Source organism: Cupressus sempervirens, chromosome 11, assembly GCF_028749045.1.
Source record: "Cupressus sempervirens isolate cs-2001-9-10 chromosome 11, ASM2874904v1, whole genome shotgun sequence".
NCBI classification, from domain to species: domain Eukaryota; kingdom Viridiplantae; phylum Streptophyta; class Pinopsida; order Cupressales; family Cupressaceae; genus Cupressus; species Cupressus sempervirens.
In genome coordinates, this window is record NC_143128.1 from 30,787,609 (window position 1) to 30,805,874 (window position 18,266).

General features: G+C 36.3%; 1 pseudogene; it reads left to right on the forward strand.

Annotated features, from left to right (window-relative positions):
- The window catches only part of LOC149528079 (14-3-3-like protein), a 125,513-nt pseudogene that overhangs the window by 91,911 nt on the left and 15,336 nt on the right, over positions 1-18,266 (forward strand).

The window sequence follows — 18,266 nt, forward strand, 5'->3', positions numbered from 1 at the left end:
GCTCTTTGTAAAACTAGCAGAGTGCAAGGTGGTCTAAAAGTGTCATTTTGAAATGTTCAACTAATACCTACCACTAAGACCCCCTAATAGTTGTTAGTACTTTTTGGACAAGTGGATCAATCAATAATCAAGAAAATGAAAAAATGAAAAAAAAAAAAAAAAAAAAAACCAAATGACTATTAGAATTCATGGTGATTTGTTTTGACATGTTTGTGTGCATGTATCGGGATTTTGTAGAATGATAATTAGAAGAAAGTAAAAATTAATGTGACCATATTACCTCCATGAGTGGCAACTGACTCGTTTCTGCACAAAAGTTGAAAATTGATCATGAAAGAGATTCTTCAATAGTTGTTTAAAGTCCTCTGACAAGGACTTGTCTGAATCGATTGGAAAATGGTTGGTTTGGAAGCCTGATCAACATGTCTTCATTCTGAAGAAATGTAATTTTTTCCAAGATTGCTCCTTTAACCCTCTTCTTTCCATCTCCTTAACCAAAGCACAAAAGTTGAAAATTAATCATGACAGAGATTCCTCAACGGTCATGTAAAGCCCTCTTAAAAGTACTTGTCCGAGTTGATTGAGAAAATCGTCAGTCTAAAAGCATCATTAACATGTGCTCATTTCGAAGAAATTTCCTTCTCCTATTAATTTTTGGTACCTGACACAGAAGGGGTGGACCTTGACTCCTCATATTTGGTGGTGGATTATGCGAAGGAAAGATAGGCCTTAGACAAGGCAAATAAAGTTTGAAAGGTCCCCTTAATTACTGCTTGTTCATCAGAAAAGACAGTGGCAGGATTTGTATATCTGTTTTTCACATTAGGTGTCGGGGAGATTTGGAGTTATCTATTTTGTACTTTGATAATAGTTATGACATTAATTAAGCATTAAAGCATGTGACATGTGTATGTCAGTGGTTGCTCTTGAGGTACATAGTTGGCAACTCATGTGATGTAAGACACCCTTTCTTATTTCATGCCTTTCACTATCTCCACGCTCATGTGGCACCTCTGTCTTTCTCATGGCTGGCGAGAACAAGGGATCTAACCCCCTTGACCCACTTCTCCATATACCTGTCTCTGACAAAAGAAGTTGAAGTCCTTTTAAAAACTGTTTGATGTTGGGTTATCTGGATAAATCTTTTATTAAATGGATGGGAAGTTCACAGGTGCAAGAAGAATTTAATTATGTGGTAAGTCTTCCATTTGGGAGGAACTTGTAATGTATGGACATGAAGATGGTATAGTTGAGGTGAAGGGTTAACACTGAACCATCTAAGGATTTGGGAGTTTGGTCTTGTCAGTGTTCAATCCTCTTACTTGGTCGGTAGTGTTTTGACAGAACCGATCACCAAGCAGGAGTTAAGCACTTCAAGAACTTAAATCGTTCTGCCTTGGTTTGCAGTCTACGGTAAAATAATGTATTTCTTATGCACTGTAAGGAGACTAGAAGTAACAAGATTGTCCACTACTCATAGCTTGTGTACAGCATTCTTCTTTATGATGACTTGATGTATGAAGTCAACATTTCCAATTGTTCTCACAGATGAAAGAACAGTCAATAGAGATCAATCTATCGGGAAAGAAAAGACTAGAGATCAATCTCTGAGACGATTGCCACTCTAGGGTCTTGTGGTGGTGGTGTATAGGATGAGAAATTTATCCTATGCTGCTTGAAGAGCATTGACTATTTTCTGATCCAAAGGTTTTTCATGGCTACCATTTCTCTCGGTGTAGGGTTTGTTGGGTAGCCTCCATTTCAATACCTAAAGGGAGGGGTCTGGGCTGGTGGATTTTGGGTGAGCTGCTTTTCTTATAAAAATATTTTAGTGCAACTCATCCGACCTAGGTCTTTTATAAGCAAAATGTGGTTAAAATGGATGTAATTTGTAAAGAATGTATATAAAGTATTTTGAAAATACTTGGTAGACACAAATTCTTTGAGAAGACAATTTTTTATAAGCTAGCAAGTTTCTTGGTCAAAATTTATAATAGAAAAGCTGACGTATCAAAAAGTCCAAAAATATGGTGGCTTTTGATCTTAAAGACAACTTAGTTTAATATTCTCTTTTGAGAAGCCCTAAATCTTGTCCTACACTTAAAAATTCTATTAAAATAAGAAATCTAAAAAATTAAAAAAATTACCAATTATAATGCTTAAGTGAAATAAATCCTAAATAAAAAGAGATGAATTAGCCAATTATATTGTTTTAAGAAAAAGAAATCCTAATTTAAGTTGTGCAATTATATTAACAATATTGGACTTTTAATTCATAATACCTTTCATTTTTAATACTCAACAATAATGGGGGTTGATGAAGGGAGCATGATAGGGTGCCCAAAACAATTCTCACACTAAACCCAAGAGTAAATTTAACGCCCCCTCAAACCACATGTGGTAGACACAAGTATCATTCATCATGGGGTGGCCTACCTAGTGAAGATGCTCATATTTTCCCTCCCTATTCATGTCACCTTATTTACTTGTCCATGAGGACTATGACTTCTTCACCAATCAACCATCATAGAGGTTGAGAGAAAGTTGCAATAGGGTTACTAAAAATTCTTGTATGTAAGCCAAAGCGTGGACTTAATGCCCTCTTAGCCCACTTATGGAAGACATGTCAATCATCCATCACGGGGTATCCTGCTTAGATGCTGATCTCATATTGTTTCTATGTTGTTGTGTTTCCTTCTCTTCTCTACATCATTGTTTGTCGAATGGTAGAATACAAGCTTATTGTGGGCTTTATGATTTCAATATCTTGTTGTAAATTAAGGATATCTGATCTTATGTAATTTTACTATTGAATGTTGTCTTATGTGCTTTTAGATAAGTCCAAATGATAATTACTTTGATTCCTTTTTTTATGTTTTTATGATTAATAATATAGAATGGTTGAATTGATAGAAGAATTGATTCATGGTCTATATACTTGATTCCCAAATGATGTTTTATAGATGATTGAATGATTCCCTTTGATTTAATGATTTTTTATACTAATTAATGATGTTACACTTGCAAAGGGTAGACATTATGACAAAGTATTGATCCTTGTATTCTTGGAATGATTTATACATTATTGATAAAGGGTTGCCAACTTTTATAAGAATAAAATTATCAATTTGTAGTGTTGCCTTTGAGAATAATATATTATTCCCCAAATTGATCTCCCTTGGATCCATCACAAATGTAACATTCTCCCCTTGTATATCTTCCAATGTGAAGGAGAATCCATGCATCTTCATCATCTCTACCACTTGCAAGAGTAACATCCTTTCACAATTAAACCTTCTTCTCTTATATCTTCCAATGTGAGGGAGTCATACATCTTCATCATGTATCCATCTGCAAGAGCAACATCTTTTGTCATTTATGCCCTTTAAAAGAGTCACAACCTTTCACAATTACCACATTTGAAAGATTGCACCCCTTTCATATTTGACCTTTTAAAGAAGTCACTATCTTACTTTCTTGTCCATAATTTTTTTTGATTCAAACCCTCCTTTTTCTCTTCCTTCTATCCTCCCCTTCAAATTTGAGGGAGTTGCAATTTACCATTACATGAGTCTTGACCATTCATTAAACTCAACTAAAATTTAATTTTTTTTTCTCTTTTGTAACTAGCATTTGCACCTAAACAAGGTGCAATGGTTATGGTGATAGAAAGATATAGCATTAGCATTTCATTGCACCTAATATTTTTTCTTGATTTATGTCTTTTGTTCAGTTTTATCCCTTTTTCTCTCTTTCTTTTTCGTATTCTCCTCATTTTTGTTGCTTCTCCTTTACCTTCCCTTTTTCCTACTTCTTTTCCTTGTTCATTTTTTTATTCTTCTCCATATCCTAGTTTTCCTTGGTCTTCTCCTTTGCCACCTCCTCCTTCACTACCTTCTTCTTCCCTTTTTTTTCTCTTTCTTCTTTGTTTTCACCTCCTTTTCCTTATCGCCCTCCTTGCTTTGCTTCTTATTTTATGTCTTATTCTTCATCTTCTTTTCTCTCTCCTCCCACTTCATCTTACTTTTCTCCTCCTCCATCGTGGTCTTCTCCTTTGCCTCCTCCTTCTTGTTGAAAACAGATTGATACAACTACAATAAATGTGTTTTAATCATTGTTTTGTCACTAATGTCAAACTTGCTACTTACCGGTAAGACAATTGCTTATATGATTTAAGTACTATCATTTGTTTGATTGATGAAGAGGATTTGATCAAATGAGGTAACAATAGCACCTAGAGGAAAGGTTGAGTTATGATATGGAAAAGGAGTACAAGAATCGGTTAAGACAGTGTTATTATAGTGCATTGATCATCTACTTAAGGTTGCAAAGGTTGGTTACATTGATTAAGTTCAAGAGAACAAGTTAAACAAAGTTTGTCTACCAAGCTTGACAATTTGCACAGTAGGTGTCGAGCAAAGTTAGTGCAAGCTGAGGAGAAAATTAGTTGGAGCCAAGCAAAGTCAATTTTAGTGTAAGCCGAGTAAATTTTAGTTGATGCCGACCACCAGTAAACTTTAGTTCGTGCCAAGTGATTTGATAGTAGATGTCGAGCAATGCAGTATATGCTAAGCATAAGAAGTGAGTTAATGTTGAGTGTCGACATTATGAGAAAGATCGAGAATTTGATGAATCTGAGCTGATAAGTTTGATTTCTTGGATTGTGTGAACTATGTGGAAGATAAGGTTGATGAGCTGATGGCATAGAATTCATGATGAACCATTTTGAGGTGAATTCAAAAAGGATTGAACGAGAAGTTTCTAGAAGGGAATGAAATGAAATAAGGGGTAGATTCATTGAATCCTACCTAATCTGACCTAACCCTAAAATAGATGATAGAGGATGAATAATCAAATATCTTAATTCTCTATTTATAGAGATGGTTGGTCAGAAATAAGGGTTGTCATGTGTGAAAACCTAAGGAAGACAAGGAGTCTAGAGTATTGCTTCATTCAATGACCTAAGAGAAGAGACTGCATTGGCAAACAAAGAAATAAGGCTTAAGGGTATGGATGCTTGAAGGGTGAACAAGCTATCAGAGCTAAAGTGTGTGAAAGCCAAGCAAGATGGAGGACTGAAACAAAGATCTATAATCTGCAAGTGTGTTGTAAGTTGTTATCAGATCAAGCCTTACTATTACTTTCTAATCATTATATCAGTCTAAGATAAATCTTTTGGATTAAGGTTGACCTAACAGTCATTTGTAAATATTTTAACTGGGTGACATTCCAAGTGAATGATCTAAAGTCCTCTAACAAGGCTCACTTCTAATAGGGTGATTGAAATCCTTTAACCGGGTCACATTTAACATTGTGCATTGTAACCTCTAACAGGGTTGGTCTTTCACAGGGCATCACTTCAGAAGAGGGAGAATGAGTAGCATGTTACTGATGGTTTTTCCCAAGTTGAGTTTCCACATTAAATCATTATGTCAAATGTGCTATTGAATCTATTATGTTTCATGTTTACATTTTTGCAAATTGATTTGATGGTAACCTACAAGTTTAAGTGATTGCATAATCTAATGGATGCATGCATAATGAAAATGTATTTATGGATATAGGTTCACTAAGTTGTGAAAAGTTTTAATTTTACATTTGGACCTTGGATAACTAATTCAAACCCCCCCCCCCCCGCCCCCCCCACCTCGGCCTGCCCCGCACCGCCCTCCCCCCCCCCCCAATTATTCTAAAGAATTCCAACACTTCTATGGCTTGTTGGTGTGATCTTTGCATGTATCACTTGGAATGTTGGAGGATGTCATTCTGGTAATAGAACATAGTTTCTTGGCATTGGTTTGTTTCTTGTTAGAAGCTTCCTCTATATATCTCTCTTCCCCCAATTTCCTTGACTTCATCGCAAACTATTCTTTCCATGCCTCCACTATAGCCCCTCTTTGTCACCTCTTGGCCCATCACAGACTGCAAACACAAAGGGCGCACTGGAGTTGAGTGGATGAATTCTTAAACAATGAGCATGATTTGATAGCTCAACATACATTGGTGATTGATTGAATGTTTATTTTATGAAGTGGAGGTACAAAACATGAATCAAAATGAATATGATTGTTGTGTAAGCCAGCACAATCTAGCTAGACTAGAATTTACACATGTCACTATCCCTTCTTTTGTGAAGGAGGGCTTCTATGCTTCATGTTCCTATTGTTAATAATAAAACATCACATGTATTGAGTTAATACTAATGTGATATAAAATAAAAGTGACTATAAAAATTACATGCAGAAAACAAACTACACTTAAGTATAAAAATTACAAGCAGACAACAAACTACACTTAAATAGAAGAAAAACTGGACCAGCTAGGAAAAATATAAGACGAGAGTAATTTTTAGTTAGATTTCATGCATACCAAATACAAACTTTGCATGAGAAATGATCATCTGTGCTTGCATATTTTGTGTCCAACCTTTTGGAATGTGTAGAAGTCCTATAAATAGAAACAACCAAATCCCAATTATCATTTCAGTGTCACAAAATTTGTGATATAATTTGTGATATAGACTTTGGAGTTATAAAGCTTGATATTTTGATGTTATGGGATATGAACAGGTGTTTTTTGTTGTTCTAATTAAAGAAAATTCTTTCATAGACATAGCAAGGCTTGGACATTGGTGATTGAATCTTATATCATCAGACTTTTTAAGGTGGATAGGAAGGAGGATGCTTGTATATGTTTGGGGTATTGTGAAATGAAATTTGCAATCACTTGCACAAGTGTCAAAATACATTCAATAGAATCTAGAGAGGCATGGTGTTTTTATGGACCTAAATGGGAATTCATACACAAATTCATTATCTGGAATGTGATTTGAGCTCTTAGGGATTTTTGGAGAATGATTTCTTCAATTAAAGAGAAGGAATAAAGTTGTGGTAATGATGAACATGTGACAATGATTAGAGACTACAGGGAAAATGTTGAGTCTGAGGTCACTATTATGTGTGATGTTATTCTTCATCTTCTTGATTTGTATCTAGTTCCATTGGTAGCAGTGATTCACATGTGGTGTTTTGTCTTAAGATGAAGGGAGATTATCACTATTATTTGACAAATTTCAAGATGAGTGATGATAGGAAGGAGACTACAAAAAGTACATTGCTTGTCTATGAAAATGCTCAAGATATTACAATGGAAGAATTCGCTTCAACTTGTACTTGTAAAAAAATCTAAAATCACAAAATTGTTGAAGCAACTAAGTTGCTCAGCAAGGTAAGGAGTCAAGTCATAGCAGTGTCGAGTTGCTCCACACCTATAGGGACCGAGTTGTTTGATCACCAAAAGGGAGCTCAGTAGACAGGGTGAAAGAGAAGAAGGTTGCAATGGCAAGCTAAGAAAGAAGGCTTAAAGAGGATGAATGCTTGAAGGGTGTGTTGGAGTTCTTATGGTAAAGAACATACCAGGTAGATTTAAACCTGATACCAAGAACAAACACCAAGGACAAGCCTAAGGATGAGCTAAATCCTATAATCAACAAGGCTAAATCTCAGTTCTGGACCAATTAATAGAGTCAACCGGACTCACTTCACTTTAGGCTCTACTAAGCCAAGGTGGGCAAACCTAAGGGATTTGTCTAATTTATCTTGATACTTCACTGCAAGACTACCCTCTATAGCAGATATGCTCAATATTCTTCTTCAATTTGTTGGTGAATCTCCTGATTACAACAGCTAATTATAACCAAGGAAAGCAACCACAAATAAGCCATGACCTACAATTCTAGTTCTTCAAAATATAAAATGGGAAATTGATATTCATTTTGATTTGGTTTCTTAGCATATCCAGGTATGCAACAACAAAGGACATGTATCCTTCAAGTTGACCAGTCCCTTATCCATTGGGCATCAACTAAACCTTAATATGCAGATGGATACCTAAAACATACTCATATATTCAGGCATATAATCTATCTATTTGACTTGCAAATAGACATCAATATCCATTAAAATTCTCGTACTTATGGTGATATCCTTCTGGTGTAACTTGCAATCCTATCAATATAAACAAGCATTTACTTGGAGCTTTGTTCCAACAACAAATCTATTCTGATATACAACCTTAAGGGGATGTAACTGGGTTCAAGCTCTTAGTTCTTAAACACAAAACATTGCAAATGACAGAAGCAGGAGATGAGAATCAGAATGAAACTAAGAAGGTTAAACTCTTTGCATTGATTTCATTGAAAATAATACATCATCTACATACAAAAATTCAAAAGACACACAAAGAAGTGACTGTGTAATATAACTATGCTTCAAAATAAATACAATATGTTGTTCATAACGGAATTAGACTAAGAAAAATTGGTATCACAACTGGAGAAAACTCAAGAAATTGGAACCAGACTAGTCTCTCAATACTCCTAAAATCTTCAAAGAATTGGAACCTCTACCAAGAGTAGAAAGGAAGCATATAAAGGAAAGAAGATATCTCTGGAAGAATGATATGTCATTGACATATATCCCACTGAGGATGTCTTAACAAATGGAGTTGCTGAAACTGAACTTCCTCTATCTACCTGCACTTTTTAAAACCATTAATGATGCCAAAATATCTGATATAATTCCAATTAAAATATGCAAATATCTCATGGAAAGATATCAAGAAATCATCACAAATTTTTACTGAGGCCCAAAATTTGATCTCCATGTTGTTTCAATTCATCAGCCATCAAAATCAAATTGCTCTATCATAAAAAACCATAACTGCTCCAACTGCCTTTAAAACCATCAAATCACTTTGAAACTTGCTGGAGAAGTTAATAGATGATGAAAAATCTTTATACCAAGTTGCAATTTCATCTGCAACATTCAAATTTCACTTTTCACCATGATGTCTCTGAAATCAAAAAAATTCCTGTAGCTGGTTCCTGTTGATACCTATGCAAATTTTGACTACATAAATGGAGAGTTCATCTTCTCCCGGTTCCGACGGTATATCACACTCCATATTTTTGATCGAAAATAGGCCCCAGAGAGCATTCTGAAATTTTGACTCTTAGACTAAAATAGGGCCATTAAATTTTGAAAAATTAAAAAAGTTAATATAGTCTGAACTATATTTAACTCATAAATATTTCAAATCATATCAAATTTATAATCTGAACGCTAAAGTCCTGTGAGATCTAATTTTTAAAATCATTTTCCTCTCTCTTATCTACCACATGTTGCCTCTTCATTGGATATCATATCTGGCGGGCCCCATGTTGTTCTTCATAACATTTGAAAATATGAACTCATCGTATTATCTTACCGCTCAAATTCCCTTTCTCTGATCCTACGACAAGGCATCACCGTAACATCGGGCCTCTTCATTCTGGAGCCTCCGACCACACGACTGGGTGGAGCATCGCGAGACATCAAAAATTTTTCCCTAATCTTACGACTAAATCGTAGGATCGAGGACCTTTTATTTTTCATTTACAATTTCATGAAATTTTCAGACCATCGCACATCACTAAGATTGGACCCCCGATCATACGACATTTTCATGGCATCGCGCAGGCCAAAGCCAACTTCACCGATCATGCGATGGGGTGGTCAAAACCAAGTTGACCCGTGACATGCTAAGTCCCCTTCCACACACAAGTGGCGGCATTATAAAGAACGTGTGTCTTAAAGACACCTTACCTCTCGACCATCCTTCCTTTTAAAACACAATAAAACATATTATCCCGTGCATATGGGATTAAGCACCTGGTTCATGTGCTAGACTGTGTTTTACATGCCTCCAAACGGCTTGCCCTTGCAGATTTGGGCATATGGACCCTCCCCCTCCTCTTCACATAGAGTTGCGGCTATTGGGCATGGAACTTCCTGCTGAGGCCGTGACCTGCTCCCTGCAAACTCGTGGACTCTGCCTTCTTCCTGCCGTTGCATTGTGGAGATCCTCCCCTATTGTATCTTTTATATGTTGTAGATGTCATCTCCAGCCTGGGCCGTGGGCTTTCTTTCAATGCTTGGGTGGCTCCCCAAGGATTTACAATCCAGTATGCTGCTAACTGGTCCACATTGGGTATTGATGTTGTACAATTACAACCATATAATGTCGATGCAAGGATAAATTAATGTTTGCATTGAATGTCTCATCAATGGTGGTGGTCTCAGACATCCAATTAGCTGCTGACTTTAGGTGCAAATATCTTATCACAATATTGTCGCCTCCACAATGCCAAGATGCTGACCACTTCCATGATATATTAAAATGATTGTGATGTTGCAACCTTAATCATGTCATTTTTGTCATTGCAATGAGATATTCCATATGTCAGAGCTTCTCATTTGATGTCACTATGTGCTTATCCCTTTTTTAGCAAATCTTTATTGCACATATTTTACTCAGTCTAATGGAATCAGTTGGACCCCAAAAGCAAGTCCGACTAAGAAAAAATTTATTTCCAAATAATTGATATGCAAACTGATCCATCAACCCCCTCGAACTGGTTGGCATCAAATTCGATCACAAATTGACCATTAAAAAACGCATTTTAATCATTCTAACACCATTATGAAATCTTTGTTAGGAGGCCTATTGCCTAGCTTTAAAAACTGTTATAATCACCTGACTGGGCTCCGAAACTATGGATCTATCATCTCTCCGGCATGCTCAACAAGTCTACCAAATCTTGTCGCATAACAACATCAGGGTCAGAAGATATCGACCTCCAAAGTTTCCTACTTCAAACTGCCTACTGATACACATGTCAAAAAGATAAAAATTGTGTTTGGTTTGAGCCTCGAAAACTGGGTATACGGGCACTTGAGATTTTGAAAACTGGGGAATTTGTACTATGCCATGAGGAGAAGATGACTATGTGATTAGGACTCGTGACGAATCACGGGGAAAAATTGGTGAGTGTCTCAAAATGGCTACTCAGAAATGCAGGACAATGATCAACAGTAAAAAGGTGTCTTTGGCAAATGGAATGGCTCTGGAAAACTGTAAAGACAGATTCATCAAGATCTATAAACTGGCGCGCTTGAAGTATTTTTGGAGTAGAATACAGGGGAACAAACTATTCGATCCCACCAATCACGGATCAAAAGCTATAACATCACGAATAGGGCACCTGAACCATTTGTGTTTCATGACACCAGTGAAACTTAATAAATTGCCTTCGGAATCACATTTGAAAACTGATCAAACGGATTCGTCAAGACTTCAAATCTGGAACATAGAAAGTCTCTAACCCCGAGAATATGATATAACAAGAATTTTCTCATTTAGGTCAATTGGTCAAAAGTTACGGCTCATCAAAAAGGGCTACCCGGGAATATGCACAATTTGCAGATTTACAAAAGAGGTAACAGACCAACTTTGAGAGGTTCGAAACCTAGTCAAACGAATTCGAAACGAATTGAAAACTTAAACATAGGTTCTTGGATATGGATACTAAACATCCTCAAAGTGGCGAATCATGAAACATAACCAGGTAAAAGATATTCAAATGCAAACATGGCTTTGTGTCGCTGTTTGACATTCGGGCAGGAAATGCAGAACTGAAGACAACTCAAAATGGGACTTCGCAGAATGGTCCAGAATGTCAGTCTAACAATATGAAATACATAGGCAAGCTGAATGAAGGGTGTTAGAAACATAAAACTCCTTATAGGCCTTATTTCCACAGCTGGGTACACATACAAAAAAACACTTATAGAGGCTTAAAGTAACTCAAAATTTCGAATAGGCACTCAAAACGGGAATGCAATTTTGAGCACCAATAGTGGCTCTGTCTAGGGATGCATGTCCCTTGCCGGCATGGCAAGAATTCAGATCTCTGGTAGAGTAGACCACATACAAAATTCAACTTGACAACTTCTTCAGAGGGCACAGGGACAAAACACAACAGGGAAAAAATAGAACAAGAGTATTTACAAAATATACAAAATGTACAAAGGCAAAGATCAACCTAAAACTACTGTTCATGGAGAAAATAAGTATTTTTCAAGAAAAATACCTTTTCAAGAACTGTCCATGAACTGGCAATTCAAGAATATTGTCTGATAAATCTTTGATAATATATGAATCCTCTCCCCATGTGTTTTCAATCAAATAAGGACCAAGCCAGATTGGGTCAAACTTACCATGTTTTTCTTTATCTTCAATTCTGGCATTCCACATTAGAACAAGATCCTCAGGCTGAAACTTCCTAATCACTATCCTTCTGTCATATAAATGTTTTGTTTGCAACTATAATTTCATATTTCTTGCATAGGCATCTTTCCTTTTTTCTACTAATCCAGCCAATTCATCAATTCACTGATGCATGTCGTCAACAATCTCATCATCATAGACTTAAATAAAGTGATATAAACCTATCATATTATTTTGAGGCATTTTGGCTTGAATTCCATATACAAGGTCAAAAGGTGATACACCAATTACCTTCTTGACTGTCACTCTATCAGCCCAAATAGAAAACTGCAACTTTGAATCCCAAGCCTTCTTGTTGTCATCCAAAGTCCTCTTAATGATTTTCAATAAACTCTTATTGGTAGATTCTGCTTGTCCATTCCCTTGTGGATGATAAGGTGAAGAAGTTGACCTGGTAATGCCAAATTTTTCACAAAATTTAATGAATTCATCAGACCTAAAGCACATAGCATTATCAGTCACAATTCTTTCAGGGCATCCAAATCTTGAAATAACATTATTCAGTAGGAAATTATTCACTACTTTACTTGTTGCATTTCTTGTGGGGATAGCCTCTACCCACTTTGTGAAGTAATCAGTGGCAACTAGTATCCAGGAAAAACCACTACTACATTTGGGAGAGATCTCACCTATAAAATCCATACCCCATTGCTGAAAAGGTACTTGAACCTCCACTGATTTTAAAGGAGTATTACCTAGAAATTTTAGCTTTCCTGCAAATCTTTGACAAGAGTCACACTTTCTCACCAGAACTTGAGCATCTCTAAACAAATTAGGCCACCAAAAACCTTCCCTCATAACCTTATGGGTTGTAGTCTTTGCCATATAATGTCCTCCACATACACCGGAATGCATTTCTCTTAATATCTTTTCAGAATTATGCTGATCAATGCACTTTAATAATATACCTTCAAAATTTCTCCACCATAGGACACCATTCACAATAATGTATCTAACTGAATGCAATTTTATAGTTCTTTTTTCATTCTCTATTAAGTGGGGTGGTGACTGCATGTGTTGCAGGTAATATATTATATCTTTGTACCAATCATAGTTTTTTATGTCACATGTACTAAGGCTAAGACCCTGATCTTGAGCATTGATTTGATTAGCATCCAAATTTTCTTGTGTCATGAGCTTAGCTAATCCCTGACCTCTTACTAGCTTGGTAATTTGGATATCTATATTGAATTCCTGAATTCTGTTAATCCATCTACACCTTCTTCCAGATACCTCTTGCTGAGAGAAAATATCCTTTACTGCTACACTTGGTACAAAAGTAATAACAACAACCCCTACAAGATAACATCTGAAAGCCTTAACAGCTTTAACTAGAGCATATGTCTGTTTCTCACTGATATCATATTTCAATTCTACAGACTGTAGGGACTTACTAAAAAATGCTATAGGTTGCTCATGTCCATTTTCATTCTTCTAAAGTAGAACTGCTGCAATAGTATGAAAAGATGCAAAAGAAAAGATATGCATAGGCTTTCCATAATCAGGGGTCATAAGTACTGGGGCATTCTTAATAGCATTTTTTATTTCTTGAAAGGCAAAAGAAGGTTCACCTTCCCAATTTATTATAGCACCTTTCTTGAGCATTTTTGAGATTGGTCTACTAACTTCGGCAAAATTAGTCACAATTCTCCTTAGAAAATTGACCTGTCCAAAGAAAGACTGTATGCCTTTAACATTTTTTGGTTTTTGGACCTTGTCAATTGTTGCTACCCTTTCAGGATCAATCTTAACCCCCTCTTGTGAAACTATATGGCCTAGCAGTTTGCCTTCTGTGACCCCAAAAGTACACTTCCTCAGATTCAAAGATACTCCATATTCTAAGACTTTGAGAAAAATCTTCTCAAGATGTCTACAATGATCCTCGGCTTTCTTTGAATATGTAGTCAAATCATCTTGATAAACTACCATAAATTTCTCAATGTAATCTTTGAAAGCCACATCCATAGCTCTTTGAAAAGTTGCCCCTGCATTTATGAGACCAAAAGGCATTCTCACATATACATAGGTTCCCCAAGGGGTGGAGAAGGCTATCTTAAAATGCTCTTTTTCATCAACCAAGACCTGGTTATAGCCTGAAAAACAATCCATCATGGACATCAACTCTGAACCAGTGACCTGTTGGAGCATAGCCTTCATATTGGGTAGTCCATAGTGATCTTTTAAGGATGCAATGTTTAGATTCCTAAAATCAACACAAAGCCTGATGTCACCATTCTTTTTCCTAACAGGTACGAGATTAGATGCCCAAGAAGAATGCCTAATTGGTTTAATTATTCCCCCATCTCTGAGTTTTAATAATTCCTCCTGCATCTTTGGGGCCAAAGTAGGGTTCACAGGTCTTTGCTTCTGCCTAAAAGGTTTCACATCTTCTTTAAATGGTATGACATGTTGGAACAAATCTTGCCTATAAGCTTTGAGGTCATCATAAGACCATGCAAACACATGTCTAAATCTTCTTAATAGATTAATCAAAGATCTCCTAATATCAGGGTTTAAAGTTTTTCCAATGTACACCTCTTTTGGGGAATTAGTTGTACCCAAGTTAATCTCTTCTAACTCTTGTGGCTTGTCACCATTTGCATTTGAAATTATCCTATCTTGATTATCAAAAGCACTTTCCAACACAACCAATCCCTTTGGTACCTTGTTATTTTTCAATTGCAGAATCTCTTGTCCAAAAATTATTTCTTTTCCATCAGCTATTCCTACCCATGCACTGCAATCAAGTTCCTGTCCATGATATGTATCTTCATTGAGTAGAAAATTTAGAATATCTTTGTCATCCTTGAAAACTTGCCAACTATGGACATTGTCTGGAACTGAAGGCCTATTTTGTACTTCTATGGTGGACACACCGGCAAATGATATGTCATCAGGTTTTATAGCCACATTTTCCAAAAGGTCTGCCATCTTATTGTTACTTCTATCTTTCCACATTATCCCAAAGGCATCAAAAGACTCAATCATGTCCCAAACAGCATTTCTATATTGCTTTAGTCTTTTATTCTTGGACACATAAACATTCTTTACTTGAGAAATAATTAATTCAGAATCACCAATGACATATATTTTCTTAATTCCATGATGTGTTGCAACCTTCAATCCCAGTAATAGGGCCTTATACTCTGCAACATTATTGGTACATGTAAAATTCAGAGAAAAAGAATACCAGAATGTATTCTTGTCAAGAGAAACAAAAACAATTCCAGCCCCTGATCCCTCCTTTGAACTTGCTCCATCAAAATACATACTCCAAAGATTTGGAGAGTCCAAACAACATGTGACCTCTTGCCCAATTAAAGGAGGCAATTTTTCCACTTCTTGAATAGTTAGTTCAACTCTGAATGCATTTACATCTGTGTCTATGGAACAAATTGCATCATTATCAATACTCTCCTCAAAGATATGAGTCACTCTAGGTTCTTTATTCACCTTGATGGCCTTGTCCTTTATCTTGAAGGTGGCATATGACAGATCACACTAAATACTTCCTCCCATTGCAGCACTCCACTTTCTTGAAAGCAACATCCCATAGTGGGGGGGAATATCCACTACCAAAACTAACACAGTTAGCTCCTCATCAGGACGTGCAGCAAGTCTGAAAGGTAAAGCATTAATAGTTCCTATGACAGGTACTTCTCTAGCATCCATTGCTCTACACTTGCCTTGTCTGGTATCAACTCCTAGACTAAGGGCTTGAATAACCTTGAAAGGCATTATATTATATGAAGCTCCTGAGTCAATCATGCAATTTTTTAAAGTTCTGCCCTTTATGATCAGGCTTAAGAAAAAAGGATCAATATCCTACAAATATGTTACTGATGAATTGTCTAAATACATTTGGGGTATTTAAGACATGACCCCAATCTCTTCCTTTTCTTTATTAATCTTTGGGATGAATAGTGTGTTGGTTGGTGCTTGTGTAATTACTTCATTATCTTGTATTCCTCCCAACCAAGACAAAGCCTTTCTTTTATGTTCCTCTATCCTAAACATTTCTGCTAAGGGGACCTTAATAGTGATCTATGACAGCATTGAAACCATATCAATTGGATCATAGGCAGTATTTTTCACATTGACATCTAAAGGGGAAGGAGTTTGAATAGTAGATGAAACCTTTTGCTACACAAGATCAGAACTTGCATCCCTTTCCAATTTGTTTATCTTACCAAGCTCTTCATTTTGAAAATGGACCCTCTTCTTTGGTTCCCATTTCTTACCTTTGTTTTCTTTAATCATTGGGACCTCAGGGAGAATCTTCTTATTTTCATGAGAAACCTTTTCTGTATTTTCCTTGATGAAGATGCTAGATGACTTAGGAGGGATACCTTCTACAACCCTATTTCTCAAATTGTAAGTGCTCTGGACTTGTGCCACTAGCTCTAAAGTAATTCTATCAATTTCCTAAATGGAAGGCTTCTTCAAGATAATGTGATTAGTAGGAGCTAAAGTGTTACATATAACATTTTTATTTTGGTCTTCATTGTCAAAAAAGACTTGTTGGTGATGTGTGTGATACACCATTCTCTGATTTGTAATATCATGGTTAGGCTCATTGACATCCGATTCTCCATCACTGTCACAAAGGTTAATCATATTGTAGGTGATATCTTCTTGATCCTTATTGTTTATTTCATCATTATTCTGCAATTGTTGTTGATCATCACAAAAAGACTGAGCAATAGCACAAAAATCTAGAGAGTGTGGTGACTGAAAAACATGACACCAAGGGATGTCATCATTCATATTTACTGAATTTCTTTATAGAGGATCTAGTGTCCCTTTACCTATGTTCCCTTGTGCAGAATTAGGAATTGGCTTTCTATCTTTCCATTGAGTAGTGTAGGGATAATTTTGCATTCTATGCTGCCTATTAAAATTATTATTAAAAGGAGCCCTCTCTGGGATATTTGGTTTGTTAGCTAAGGGAGCTGGGAGATTTAATTGTTTTAACAAGCTCAAAACCTATCCCATTTGGTCATCTTCAGATTTCTTTCCTAAAACAGGTTTTTCATTATCTCTCTTTCCCCTAGAATTGAATAACTTGGGATCATCCCTTTTTCCAAGCTTTCCTGCAGCCCTTTTATTATTCTCAATATTGACAGCCATGGTGAATGCATCTCTTAATGTTTTAGGTTCCTTATCTCTAAGGACATAGGGCATCTTACTATCAAAGGCATTAAAATAAGTAGTAAGACACATCTTCATTCAATCTCATTGCTTGGAAAAGTTTGTACATACCCTTTTGGAATCTGACATTGAAATCAAAGGTTGATTCATTGGGGCTCTTCTTCATATTGTTGAAATCATTTAGCATAAAACCAGCATTTTTCCTGTCACCATATTGTTCTTTAAATAGGGTCTCAAGATCGCTCCATGAGTTGATACTATCATCAGGAAGTCTTCTAAACCAGTCTCTGGCATCCTCAGTTAGTGAGTGAACAAAAATTTTCATGACTATATCTTCATGTTCCACCTCATAATCATTTAGCATATCAATGAATTTTCTAAGATGTTCTTCACCAGTGACAGTATTATTTCCAGCAAATTCGGTAACTTTATCCCAGAGCTCATTTGGTATAGGATGAGGAAAATTGGGAATACCAATAAAGGACATCTGCTTATATCTTTCCATATAAATTGGTTTTCTTTGGAAAGCTGGGATAGTTGAGGAACTTGCTCCCATAGCCTGATTTTGAAAAGGGGCTTGAGTTTGATGGGGAAGATGGAGAAGGGGAAACTGACTAGTAACAACAGGAGTTGTAAAAGGGGAAAAAGGTGGGGCACTTTGACCTACTGTAAGAGTACCAACACTAGGAGCAGAAGGTAAAACAAGTGGAGGTTGACTAGATTGAACTGTTAGAGCAGAGTTAGACTTGATAAACATGATTTTTCTCTTACCCTCTGCAGCTTGGGCTTCATTTTCCACCTTCTCTAGTTCTTTAGCCAAGTCTTCCTTATCCTTTCTTGATTTTTCCAGCTCTAAATCCAGCTTTGTCATGAAAGAAGGAGCAGACTTACTAGGGGGTTGTGGCTCATTAATTTGTACTCCAACTGCCTTTTGTTTTCCTTTGTCC